This window comes from Lactuca sativa, chromosome 4 (genome assembly GCF_002870075.4).
Source record: "Lactuca sativa cultivar Salinas chromosome 4, Lsat_Salinas_v11, whole genome shotgun sequence".
NCBI classification, from domain to species: domain Eukaryota; kingdom Viridiplantae; phylum Streptophyta; class Magnoliopsida; order Asterales; family Asteraceae; genus Lactuca; species Lactuca sativa.
The window spans coordinates 343,806,783-343,821,762 of record NC_056626.2 but is presented as its reverse complement, the minus strand read 5'-3'; the positions used below and the strand labels follow the sequence as shown (position 1 = coordinate 343,821,762).

The following is a 14,980-nucleotide window of genomic DNA, read 5'->3' as shown; positions in this document are numbered from 1 at the left end:
GAGAGCGAAGGAAGGCGAAGGCGTGACCGTACCGCGCCTCATCCTCATGATCTATTTGGGACACTCTGATGATAAATGAATTGGAAATGTTTATGTAAAAACAACTACTATTTGACTCTTTTGTTAGTATTAAAAGTTTAAATTTTGGCGTAAATTTTATGGGCATTACACAAAGCCTTCTAATGATTGACCCAATACTCCTTCAATGTTCTTGTAGCTCGATTCCGCGTCGCCTCATCATCATCCTTGCTCACAAATTAAGTCCAAATTGATTTCTTCTTTATGCAAGCACCAAGTCCAATCGCACCACTTCAAGTCCACAAGAAAATCACATGCCTCAAATAGTCCTGCACTCCTTCCAAACCTCCAATAACAAATAGTCTTCGATAAATGCTGCAAATAAGCTCAGAAGACTAGAAAGCATCCGATAAAGGAGAAAAATAACAAAAAAGAGAAAATATGCATGAAGATTAACTAAAATGAGATGGTTTTAACTAAAAATAAACTATGAAAAGAAGTAATAAAAATGAAACTATCAATATGGCATACCTTAACCATAAGGGGGCACACACAAGGGCGCACCTTGAGCCATCAAGGGGACATCTTGAACTGTCACACCCCAAAACCGGGAACGACGGAAACGTTCAGGGGTGGAGGACGTCATGTGAAGTATCATAACAGTGTAGAGTAGTAAACAATCAACAACATCATCCATTGCATTAAAAGTAAAGTTTTAATACATGTGTGTTCTTTCATTGTAATAAGACACCAAAATATGTAATCAAAATAAAAGACGAGTCTTGTCTGTGCTCCGTCTTCTCAAAACATGGTCATCGTACCTGTCTAACCGGTGACCTGAGAATACAAGTTATTTTGAAAGCGAGTATCAGCATAAAGCTGGTGAATTCATAAGTATTAATGTGTTTTTGCCTTGTTTTGGAAAGCATTTATGAATGCCATGTAAATCTTTAAATGAAACAGTTGATATAAGTATGAAAACCCTAGAAAATCCCATATTTCGTACTAGTATGAAATGTAGTATTCTACCAAGACCCGAATGTTTTGCTATGACAATGATAGTTTTTCCTTCTTTTTGACTATTACAAACAGTACTTAGTCTAACTCATCGTTTATGTGAATGTATCACAAAATAAAGTAATAGGAAAAATATAATCATGTAAGTGTTATCCTTTTGTATTAGGATTAACACGACATCGCGACAAGCGAAATGTATAACCTTTGAACATCCGTAGATTGTTCAATTTTCCTCTGTAGCTGCAGCAGGTTTAAGGAATGGTTAGTCCCGTAAAGGTACTCCTAATATAAGTATTAACCGTAGGCATCCGTAGATGGTCATTTACCTCTGTAGCGAACAGTAGGCTAAAGGAATGGTTAGTCCCGTAAAGGTACCCCTAATATAAGTAATAACCGTAGGCATCTGTAGATTTTCATTTACCATTGTTGCTAACAGGTGGGTTCTGGAATGGTTGGTCCCATCTAGACATCCCGTTGAACTGGGATAGGCAGGACAATTTACACATAATGTACTAGTAAATCATCCTAGTGAATCTAGGTACAAGTATCCATGTAAGTGCATACAAATAAATGTACATATGTAAATGTACTCATGTAAGCGTATCTATGTAAACATACTCATGTATCATGTAAGCATATGTAAACGTACTCATGTATCATGTAAGCATATGTAAACGTACTCATGTAAGCGTACCTATATGAATGTACTCATGTAAGCGTGTCTATGTAAACGTACTCATGTATCATGTAAAGTACTAGTATAGACTCATGAATGAACTGACTCTTGTGTGATTCCTTGTACCTAGAATGGTAAGTGGTATCTCTTAACTAAACCTATAATAGTTACTAACCATATACGTGAATAACCTAAAGTAATGCCTTTGCTACCCAACCGTACTGAGCTGGCTGAGGAAAACTCTTATGCCTCTATATGTATACATGACATATAATTTCTAGTTAAACGACCTTTGGACGGATACCTGATACCCTACCAGACCCCATCCCAACGGGAAAAAGGAAATAAGGCGGGTTAGCCTTCCTTAGTCCTTTAAACATTAATTATATAACTATACCTATACCGGCATGAAATTGACAATATAAAAGTATATAAGGAGTTTTGTAAAACCTTTAAAGGAAAATTAATACCTAAGAAGAGATCGACTTGATGTCAATTTATAAAATGGTTTGAAAGTATTTGATTGATAACAACAGTTTAAGTATAAAGGAACCTTTGTTTGACCCACAAATGTAACAGGGTTTGAAATGAAACATACTGTGTTTAACAAACAGTTTAATAAAGTGTTTTAAACACTTAAAAACGTTCAAGATAAACATTTGATGAAAAGTGATTGGCAAAACAGTTAACGTAAAGTAAAGTCATTTGCATGTTTAATTATTAATCATATGTGATTGATATAATAACTAATCATGTTTCAACATGTATTCCCCCCCCCCCATAAAGCATTTATAAACATTTGAAACATTTAAAAGGTTAATTCAAGGGGTATGAACTCACCTGCAGTGAGTGGATCGGAAGGAAGTGTCTGACCAGTGCTTGGTGTCAAGTGAAGACTTAGACACACACAATAATCCTAAATGCATATGAAGACATATGTATATAACCAATTAGTGATTTTACCACTAATTAAACATTTATAAACATCCTATTGCGAGGAAAACACTTTGGTCAAGTGCTAGGAGGCTATCGGGTTGCAACAAAGGAGTGCAAAGCCTCATACGGGAGTTTATGGTCCAAAGACCATATGTGTTGGAGTTTACAGCCCAGGGGAGTAAACTCCTAGCCGTAAACTCTCAATTGGGTCTCTAAATGATACTCAAAGCTATTACAACTTAAGTGGTTAAGTGCTTCAAAGCTTAAATAAGTGTTTGGGTAGGTTTAAGGCCCTAAAATGGCCTTGCTTAATGTTCACGTCCCTGGGACCACTCCCCCATGATTTTACGGCCGTAAACTCATGGTAAGGAGTACCATTTCATGAATCTTGGTCCTTAGGTACATGGTGTAATGTTCTATGCTAAAAATCAAGGCTTACTAGAGTGTTAGGGCTTCCTTTTAACTCCTTTGAGGAGTTCACGGCCTTGGGACCAACCCCTTGGAGATTACGCCCGTAATCTCTCTTGGAAGGGTGTTTTTGGTGATTTCCAAGTCCCTAATTTAACTAGGAACTAATCTAAGCTAGTGTCCAAGGCTTTTGGAGGGTTTAAAACACCATTTTGCCCTATTGTTTGGAGTTCACGGTCCAAGAACTCCTTGGGCCCTGAACACCTTACTCTTGGTGTTCCAAGGGTGTTTTCTAGTCCTAAACACATTAGGGTACAAGTCTAAACTAGTTTCATGGCTCAAGGAAAGGACTAGGCACCATTTGTCCCTTATAAAAGGGTTTACGGTCCAAGATGTTCTTGGGCGGTAAACTCTTAAATCTTGATGTTTTGATATGATTTTGATGTTATTAAGCACAATCTAAGCTATATAATACAACTAGATAGAAGTACTCACGTTCTGGGACGAAAGTCCGAAGATCCTTGAGAGAGAATTCGGCTTTTCTCTAGTTGAAAATGTAACTAATGAATAAATATGGCTCAAAATCCTATATATAGTCCTGGGATTTTTGGTAGAAAATATTTTATTCACGCAATGAACTCTAATATCATAGAGTTTTGAAATAATAGAGTTGCACAAAACCCTAGTGCATCCACTCTCCTGATATCTCCTTAAGTGTAAATCCTGAAATACTCCAAACTTTTTCCAAAAGTCTGAAAATTTACTGCAACTGTTCTAACTTCTATTGACTTGATATGTTATACAGAATGGAAATTTCGGGTTGTCACATCATCCCCCCGTTAGAGGGAATTTCGTCCCGAAATTAGAATTTAGGTAAGGAAGTAGGCATGGATAATCGTGCAAGGAGATGGGGAAACTTCCTAATCGATTGGTTCTCGTGCTCATAAGTGAAACCGGGTCCTTGGTTGGTATTCCAATGAACCTTCACTAATGGGCGACGGCGTTTGCTTCATCCGCTTGACCACTCGGTCGAGGGTCACTATGGTTCTTCCACGAAGGCGAGGATCTCGTTGATCTCGATCTCGTCGAGTGGACTTACGAGAGTCCTAACGGAAAGTCACGGTTTCAAGTTCGAGACGTGAAGGGTAAAATGTACGTTACTGAGTTCATGGTGTAGGTTGGGTTTGTAAGTTACAGGACCGATTCTGGCAAGAATCTCGGAGGTCCTAACTATTATGGATTTTGGCTTACCACGCTTTCCGAAGCGTATCAAGCCTTCCCAGAGTGAGATTTCCAACAGGATTTGGCCTCTCACTTGAAATTTCAAGGTTTTTCTTCCTCTTGCTTGTCTTCCCAGTCAAGGGCCACTCCCTTCTGAGTCAAAGTCATAAGAGGTTTCGCAATCCTCAAGGAGTTCTAAATGAACTTTCGATAGTAGGTCAGCGAGACCTAGAATTTGGCAAATTTTTGTCGGCATCCTTGGTGTTGACAAATTCTCAGCGGGTTCGATTTTTGACAAGGTCCTCAAGAATTCCCACATTACTGGTAATGTGTATTAGGAATTTTGACTCTTCAAATCTAAAACTCGCTTTTAGAGAACTTCGCGTAAATCTTCTCTGATCGTAATGTTCCTAGGGTTTGTTGTAGATTCTCTTTATGATCTCCTTCTTACTACGAGGGTAGATAAGTAAGTCATTTCCAAAAATACAATTACGAACTGATCCAAGTAAGAATGGCGTACCCTTATTCATTATGTTCATAAATACTACGGGTGTACTGGTCCTATCCGAGGGGCATCACCACGGGCTCATAGTGTCTGTGTCGAGTTTGGAAGATTGTCCTTGGGACATCCTTCTCTAACACTCGCAACCAGTGATATTCGGATCTTAGGTCCATTTCTGCAAGGTACATCATTCCTTGCGGTTGGTCAACTAATTTATCTATGCGAGGCAGAGAGTAATGATTTCTAATGGAAGTCCTGTTGAGGTCTCTGAAGGTGAGATACTTCTGACATGGGTACTTTGGAGTTCTGGAATGACGGCTTCACTAGAAAGGCGTTTTCAGAGAAAGAGATGTACGCACAAACTGTTACTGTGTGGATTGATTTTTGACTCAAGATGTATGATAATGTCGGACTTACTTAGAAGTAAATGACATTAGATCTCAACATAAAAGCGTTACAGATTAAAAACACAACGGTGCAACTTTTAACTGGGTTACAATACTTTTAGAGTAACTATCGGAATACTGCTGCGAACAAAGTATACTACAAAAGACAAATATACGCAGCACGAGAGTCCCTTAACTGGCAGGATCTCGCAAAAGATAAGACTCGAGTTGTACTAGTTTTTAAACATGTTTTAAGAAGCATACAAAATATTGACGATAGGAAGTGAACCTATACTATAGTAGGTTCCTTCGCTGCCTCTTTCCATTCTGAGGTCACACTCCTCTTGTTCCATCGTCGATCTGCCCTGATGGGCAGTCTCTCTTGGAGTGTCCTATCTCGCCACATAGATGGCATATCCGAGAGTTTCGAAATTGGTGGTCGAAGTAATGTGTTGGATCCGAATTCTGCAGCAGCGGGTAGTATGCCCGTCTTTGTTGCAGTTAAAGCAGTGCGGTATACGACACCCTCCTAGATGATGGAAGGTGCACTTATCGCACTTCGGTAAGTTGCCAGCATACTGTCTGGCTGGGTTAGGGGCAATTGGGATACCATAAGGAAGGGTAGTGTGAGGTACAGATGTCGTGGCTGTGAAAGTCGTTACCGATGGTTGTTTCTTGTTCGTCCCTTGAAGCGATTTGTCCTTAGCTCTAGCCCAAAACTTCCGTTTGTTACTCTTGGTCTTGGAACTCGGGGTATCGTGGTAGTTTGCTGCTCGTTGAGGTAGTTGATTGTTACCTGGATTGGAATTGTTGTTAACAATCCCGCTAACATTCGCGTTGTTAGCGTTAAGGTGGGTCATAATAGCTGACACGGCAGCCGAGACTGCAGCTTGAAAGGTAGCTCCATCAATCTGAAGAGTTGGTGGTTGGTTGATGGGTTGTTCGTTTTTCTTTGGCGACATGATTCTGTTACACAGAAAGAAAATGAATTTGTGAGCGAGAATGGTTGAACCTAGACGTAGTTCGATCGCTCATGTAAAGAATAAAAGTATGTTCTCTAAGGTTTGACCTACATCCCTATGATGCATTCCTAGTACGGAATGGAAGCATGTTCACGAAGGTTTGACCTACATCCCTATGATGCAGTCCTAGAAAAAGCGGAAGTAAGCTCATACAGTGGTCTCAAGACGTTTGTCGTTCGTGCCGAGGTACTATGGGTTGGTGGATAATATGATCCAACCACTGAAGGAGACTCGGAAATGTCTCCGGATTTTAAATTACTATAGTCCAATGACTTGACTAAAGCATGATTCATATAGACTCAAATGAAAGTATGATGAGAGTATTTGAACAAAAATGTGACACAGAATTTAGCCGACTGTCAACATCAACGATGTTTAAGATGTAATAAGTTCAGGGAAAATTGACCTTGAAGCAGGTCTTACATCATATCCGGAGTATTCAAAGTTTTGGCCGCATAAAGGCCTAACCAAAAGTACCTACAGTACAAGGCAGTTCCATAGAAAATGCCACATAGGACATAGACAGGAACACAGTTCTTTTAAAACAAGAAGGAAATTAAAGTATCTCCTACTGGCGACGGCCATCCCTCTGGTGAACTCTCAGTTCAGCCAGTTGACGTTCCACATCAAGTAGGTGTCTTTCGTACACCCTCTGGCATACACGGAGTTCTATGACTTCAGCTCGTGATTCAGCCAGTGCTTGCAGCAGGGTTTCATGGTTTCTCTCAGATCTATCACGAGCATCTTCTAGACGAATGGTGCGGAGGGTATGCATTCTCGCATCGGCGACAACTTCGGTGATCTGATGTAGGGCTGTCCTGCCTTGAATCTCATTTCGGACCACTCTGCAGACCAAAATTGGCAAGGTTTTGTCTGCTAAGCCCCCATTGCTCAGGTCATAAAAGTTTCGGTCCCCATCAAATGGCATGAGCTAATCCTGTCCTTGGCTCCATGTTTCCAAGCATTCCACCCACTCAAGCGTCGGGCCATGAAAAACCGGACGAGGGTTAGGAATTGGAAAGGGAGCTGCCTGGGGTAGGTTCTCAACCTCGGGTTCGGAGTTAGCACCGTCTGAAAGGTCTTCATCATGGTGATCATTCACAGGGATAGGATGATCATTCTCTGGATCTTCTTCAAACCATCCAGCGATGACCTCATTCGGAAAGTACTGGTTGTCGTGGGGATGGAGTTCAACCATGTTATCTACACGAGAATTGGTGTAAGAAAATAATTATTAGACGAACTATCTAGATAATTATTAGAAAATCTTCATTAGTTACATCGCTATTTGTAAAGTGCATACCAGTTATATGTAATCAACACAGGATAGGCCATCGAATGAGTGACCTTAACTCCAAATTCACAAGGAATAGGGGTAAAGCAAAAATTTCACCGATTCTAAGTTTATAACATCCTAGTTACATATAGCCTCAGCGTATCCACTTAGCAACTATCAACTTAGTAATGGAGACCCTTTTTAGTTCTCAAGTAAGTAATTATGGTAACACAAAACACCCCTATGGTATTTTAGACTTAGGTTCTGTAATAATGTTCTCATTGTGGTAATGTTGGTAAGTTTTTAGACTTGTTGCCATATCACAACCATTCTTGGGAATGTGCTACTCACTCCTCATAATAGCATAGTTGATCAGGCTATGCCACTCCCAAGACTAACCATACATCCCCGAGCTTACCTGTGATATTCAACAATCGTAATACTTTTGTTCTTGTCATTGTGACATGGATTTTAGTATGAATGCAGGCACGTATACTTTGTTAAATATTTTATTATTTAAAAGTATAAACTCTTAGACAGGGTGTTTTAATCCCAATGTATTTATAGTTAGTATATCTTTTATGGGTTGATATACTTAATTCACTATAAACAATGCTCTGATACCAATCTGTCACACCCCAAAACCGGGAACGGCGGAAACGTTCCGGGGTGGAGGACGTCATGTGAAGTATCATAACAGTGTAAAGTAGTAAACAAGCAACAACATCATCCATTGCATTAAAAGTAAAGTTTTAATACATGTGTGTTCTTTCATTGTAATAAGACACCAAAATATGTAATCAAAATAAAAGACGAGTCTTGTCTGTGCTCCGTCTTCTCAAAACCTAGCCATCGTACCTGTCTAACCGGTGACCTGAGAATACAAGTTATTTTGAAAATGAGTATCATCGTAAAGGTGGTGAATTCATAAGTATTAATGTGTCTTTGCCTTGTTTTGGAAAGCTGTTATGAATGCCATGTAAATCTTTAAATGAAACAGTTGATATAAGTATGAAAACCCTAGAAAATCCCATATTTCCTAATAGTATGAAATGTAGTATTCTACCAAGACCCGAATGTTTTGCTATGACAATGATAGTTTTTCCTTCTTTTTGACTATTACAAACAGTACTTAGTCTAACTCATCGTTTATGTGAATGTATCACAAAATAAAGTAATAGGAAAAATATAATCATGTAAGTGTTATCCTTTTGTATTAGGATTAACACGACATCGCGACAAGCGAAATGTATAACCTTTGAACATCCGTAGATTTTTCAATTTTCCTCTGTAGCTGCAGCAATTTTAAGGAATGGTTAGTCCCGTAAAGGTACTCCTAATATAAGTATTAACCGTAGGCATCCGTAGATGGTCATTTACCTCTGTAGCGAACAGTAGGCTAAAGGAATGGTTAGTCCCGTAAAGGTACCCCTAATATAAGTAATAACCGTAGGCATCCATAGATTTTCATTTACCACTGTTGCTAACAGGTGGGTTCCGGAATGGTTGGTCCCGTCTAGACATCCCGTTAAACTGGGATAGGCAGGACAATTTACACATAATGTACTAGTAAATCATCCTAGTGAATCTAGGTACAAGTATCCATGTAAGTGCATACAAATAAATGTACATATGTAAATGTACTCATGTAATCGTATCTATGTAAACATACTCATGTATCATGTAAGCATATGTAAACGTACTCATGTATCATGTAAGCATATGTAAACGTACTCATGTAAGCGTACCTATGTGAATGTATTCATGTAAGCGTGTCTATGTAAACGTATTCATGTATCATGTAAAGTACTAGTATAGACTCATGAATGAACTGACTCTTGTGTGATTCCTTGCACCTGGAATGGTAAGTGGTATCTCTTAACTAAACCTATAGTAGTTACTAACCATATACGTGAATAACCTGAAGTAATGCCTTTGCTACCCAACGGTACTGAGCTGACTGAGGAAAACTCTTATGTCTCTATATGTATACATGACATATAATTTCTAGTTAAACGACCTTCGGACGGATACCTGATACCCTACCAGACCCCATCCCAACGGGAAAAAGGAAATAAGGCGGGTCAGCCTTCCTAAGTCCTTTAAACATTAATTATATAACTATACCTATACCGGCATGAAATTGACAATATAAAAGTATATAAGGAGTTTTGTAAAACCTTTAAAGGAAAATTAATACCTAAGAAGAGATCGACTTGATGTCAATTTATAAAATGGTTTGAAAGTATTTGATTGATAACAACAGTTTAAGTATAAAGGAACCTTTGTTTGACCCACAAATGTAACAGGGTTTGAAATGAAACATACTGTGTTTAATAAAGTGTTTTAAACACTTAAAAATGCTCAAGATAAAAATTTGATGAAAACTGATTGGCAAAACAGTTAACGTAAAGTAAAGTCATTTGCATGTTTAATTATTAATCATATGTGATTGATATAATAACTAATCATGATTCAACATGTATTCCCCCCCCCCATAAAGCATTTATAAACATTTGAAACATTTAAAAGGTTAATTCAAGGGGTATGAACTCACCTGCAGTGAGTGGATTTGAAGGAAGTGTCAGACCAGTGCTTGGTGTCAAGTGAAGACTTAGACACACAATAATCCTAAACACATATGAAGACATGTGTATATAACCAATTATTGATTTTACCACTAATTAAAAATGTATAAACATCCTATTGCGAGGAAAACACTTTGGTCAAGTGCTAGGAGGCTATCGGGTTGCAACAAAGGAGTGCAAAGCCTCATATGGGAGTTTATGGTCCAAAGACCATATGTGTTGGAGTTTACGGCCCAGGGGAGTAAACTCCTGGCCATAAACTCTCAATTGGGTCTCTAAATGATGCTCAAAGCTATTACAACTTAAGTGGTTAAGTGCTTCAAAGCTTAAACAACTGTTTGGGTAGGTTTAAGGCCCTAAAATGGCCTTGCTTAATGTTCACGTCCCTGGGACCACTCCCCCATGAGTTTATGGCCGTAAACTCATGGTAAGGAGTACCATTTCATGAATCTTGGTCCTTAGGTACATGGTGTAATGTTCTATGCTAAAAATCAAGGCTTACTAGAGTGTTAGGGCTTCCTTTTAACTCCTTTGAGGAGTTCACGGCCTTGGGACCAACCCCTTGGAGATTACGCCCGTAATCTCTCTTGGAAGGGTGTTTTTGGTGATTTCCAAGTCCCTAATTTAACTAGGAACTAATCTAAGCTAGTGTCCAAGGCTTTTGGAGGGTTTAAAACACCATTTTGCCCTATTGTTTGGAGTTCACGGTCCAAGAACTCCTTGGGCCCTGAACACCTTACTCTTGGTGTTCCAAGGGTGTTTTCTAGTCCTAAACACATTAGGGTACAAGTCCAAACTAGTTTCATGGCTCAAGGAAAGGACTAGGCACCATTTATCCCTTATAAAAGGGTTTACGGTCCAAGATGTTCTTGGGCGGTAAACTCTTAAATCTTGATGTTTTGATATGATTTTGATGTTATTAAGCACAATCTAAGCTATATAATACAACTAGATAGAAGTACTCACGTTCTGGGACGAAAGTCCGAAGATCCTTGAGAGAGAATTCGGCTTTTCTCTAGCTGAAAATGTAACTAATGAATAAATATGGCTCAAAATCCTATATATAGTCCTGGGATTTTTGGTAGAAAATATTTTATTCACGCAATGAACTCTAATATCATAGAGTTTTGAAATAACAGAGTTGCACAAAACCCTAGTGCATCCACTCTCCTGATATCTCCTTAAGTGTAAATCCTGAAATACTCCAAACTTTTTCCAAAAGTCTGAAAATTTACTGCAACTGTTCTAACTTCTATTGACTTGATATGTTATACAGAATGGAAATTTTGGGTTGTCACATGAACCGTAGGGGCGCATCTTGCACCCAAGAAGCACATGTTTATGCATGACACATCTTAAGATATGACAGTCTTCTGTCATATGCTCTAACTTAACTCCAAATGATCCATCATGATTCGTGATTCTCCTATGGGATTCCAAATGTTCTATTAAATTGTCAAACACTATAATTCTCATTTTAGGTCTTCAATTCTCAAGTGACATTTAACAATCTTCACCTTGACTTGAGTATTCTTTGAATGACTCCAAAAAACAAGAACTTCATCTCTCATCCAATCATATTTCCCTTAGGTACTTAAGTCCTACAAACATCTACCAAGTCCAAGAAAAACATCAAATCTTTTGTGGGCAATGAACTTTTCAATATGTTTGTCATATTATCCTTGGTACCGATCCTTTGAATGCAAAACCTATCACAGAACACGATAGTTTTCTCCACCTTCAAAGCAAGACTCCGAACGATACCATACATCAATGATATTCTTATCACCAGATCACATTCATGATCCGAGTCTATGGATCCAACCAAGTCGTAATGTTATGTGTTAGCACCATACACCAAACAAACATCAAACATACCCTTCAAGTGGCATATGATCCACTTGACTGCTTCTCAGTGATATTTTCTTGGATTACACTGAACCATCAATGGAGTACCAACAAGTTTATACTAATCAAAATATAACAACTACGGGACTTTCTCGATGTAGTTAGAAATCTATAATTATCATGCTCTTTTATCCCTACGAATCTCCATCTCTGGTATCTCTTTTACAGCTCTCAAATCATATCTCAAACTCATTATTTAGTAGTGTCTCCAGGTCATCTTTCTCAGCATCAACATCACAAACTTTTTATCCCTAGATTTTTCATTGGGTTCCTCACATCTATGATGTTCCATGCATTCTTGTTCTTCCTCATTTATCAAAAATATATGTGGGTTTGTGTTACAAACACCACCTTCTGACTAGCAAACTTATCATTCCTTTAACACTTGTATCACCTCCTCTTTGGTTACACATAACAGATTCATCAAAGGTCACATTTTTGCTAATAATGAATTTTGGAGTCTTTCCTTCTTCTGTACACCATATATAATGGCCTTTCACTCCAGTAGCATATCCTAGAAATATACACTTATTTGCCCTCGGCTCTAGTTTACCATCATCCACACGAGCATAAACAGGGCATCCAAACATCTGTAAACTAGAATAATCGTAGGGTTTCCCAGACCACACCTCTTGAGAAGTCTTACAATTAATTACAATTAGTGGAGATCTATTCATCAGATAGCATTGCTTGCCCAAAATTGCTCTGATAAATCAATGGATAGTTGCATGCATCGATCATGTTGTAATAATGTTTGGTTCTTTCATTATGCACTTCGTTCTGTTGTGGTGTAGGATATATAGTGTGAAGCCTCACTATACCTTCTATTTTGCAGAAGTTATCAAACAAAGCCTTGCATAACTCCAATCCATTTTTCATTATGGGTGTCTTGACTTGTTGCCTATATTTTTTTTAGCTATAGGCTTCCACACCTTAAATCGCCCAAACACTTCATTTTTGTCTTTTGTCTTCATAAAGTACACCCAAACCTTCCTTAGGTAGTGATCAATAAAAGACGTAAAATATTGATATCCACCATGAGACTTCACTAGATAGGGAACCTATAGATCTGAGTGAACATACTCAACGATCTTCTTGCTTTAGTGTTGAACATAACTAAACTTCACCATGTGTTGCTCTCCTTTAATACGATCTTCACAAGGTTTAACCTTTTTAGTTACTTTTCTACTAAACAACCCATGTATACTCAAGATTGACATACCCTTCTCATTCATGTGTCCCAACCATGGTTGTAAAAATCGGTCTAGTCGGCCGATTAATCGGCGCCTAGGTTCTTGGCGGCCTCCAACGGCCTACGAATAGATGTTAGAGGGTTAGCCTAGGCGGCCTTGGTCAATATCAGTCAAAGGCGGCCAATTCGGACCAAATCGGGCTAAATCGGTCTAACTCGGACCTAATTGATCGAAAGCAGACTAAATAAAACCACTCAAAAAGCTAGCCAAAGCTAACCAACTCATAGGAGCTAGCCAACTCAAAGGAGCTAACCGGCTCAAATAAGCCATCAATTATGATTTGTAGTTTGAGATGGTTGCTACTTATTCCCTTTTATAGATGCATTTTTCCTTTAATTTCTTTCTCTTGAGCGATGTGGGAATGGAAACCTCAAAAAATCTCATTTCCTCGAGTGTACAAAGGATAGTTATTTCTCCTTGATTCAGTTGCTTCAATCTAGGAAGATTCTTCTCCCTGATTCCAACTCCGACGCCGTGTAAAGCTGATTTTAACGAGGAACCTCAGTTTCCCGTCGACACAAACCTCATAGGTTAGCTCTTCAAAACTGATTCCAATGGTAGTTTCAACTACTAATCCAGAGCTCTCTGATTGGTATAATACGCTTGTCGATCTGTACCAAAGGAAGCCATAAGCTATCTGGAAGGGTTAATGTAGGGTAACTATTACTTCTTTTTTTCTTTATGTCTGAGTTCAGACTTCAGATCTTGTAAAGCAAAACCGCCATTACAGGATCTTGTTTTGGTTTCATTTACTTGATGATTATAGGGGAAATCGAGTTTCAGGCTTGGTGTTGATAAAAAAAATTTGCTGCTGTAAATCATCGTTATTGCAATTCCTGGAAGCAAGATTCCAATCCTGATCAAACAATAAATACAGAATAACTTTGAAGTTACCTCACAAATGACATACTTGGGTGATGGGTTTTGTGGTGTGTGGTGTGTTTCGTGGGAACTGGAAGTCTTATCTTTCTTGTCCTAGCATCACCTTGAACATTGTAATTGATGGAAAGTTAATTCCTAAGTCAAAGGTTGATTCTTTGATATTTCGAGGCTGCAATGGCCGGTGATGGTGAGTGAGGTGTTTTAAATTCATCAACAAATTTGTTTTTTAGTTCTATTTTCACGAGACCTGTATATTGTTAGTTTAATCTATAAAATATCTTAATAATGGTCAATTTTATTCATATTATTTGGGTTTGTTGTGAAATAACTTAACTAGCATGCCAAGTGTTTGAGTAAATGCTTAAGAGAAGAAAGTTACATATTGAAAAGAAAAATAAATTATGTATTACATATTTATTATTTGTTAAGTTGTTTACTTATATTCTTAGGATAAATGTTATATTTATTAATTTTTAATACTTTGTTTTAATAGTTAATGGTCCCTGATTAATCCCCGCCTAGCCGATTAAACCCTTGACCTCAGTCCACCGTCAAGCTACCGTCGAGCGATTTCTGCAACCTTGGTCCCAACCTATGATGGCACAATTATTTCTTATCATTATCTTGATTTAAGGATTGTGATATAGCCATCGTTCCTCTCGTCGTGCAACCTTCCATAAAATAAATTCCATGTTGCAGCTTAGCCCTCATAAATACTAGAGCATCTTTGGAGAACGTTAACCAATCTCTTTCACCAAAATACTTCATCCCATCCTTCGACAAAGTGTCAAAAGAAATCGGGTTCTTTCTTAGATCTGGAACATACCAACAATCAAGTTTCCTACCCATACCATCATGCATCTTGATATGTATAATGTCAGTGCCCT

At 38.4% G+C, this 14,980-nt stretch overlaps 1 long non-coding RNA gene across 1 annotated transcript; it reads left to right on the top strand.

Annotated features, from left to right (window-relative positions):
- The first annotated feature begins 13,518 nt into the window (after positions 1 to 13,518).
- On the top strand, positions 13,519 to 14,400 carry LOC122197417 (uncharacterized). The gene is made up of 2 exons (XR_006190998.1): positions 13,519 to 13,862; positions 13,978 to 14,400. It is a non-coding gene; the product is annotated as an uncharacterized LOC122197417 (long non-coding RNA).
- The last annotated feature ends 580 nt before the right edge of the window (positions 14,401 to 14,980 follow it).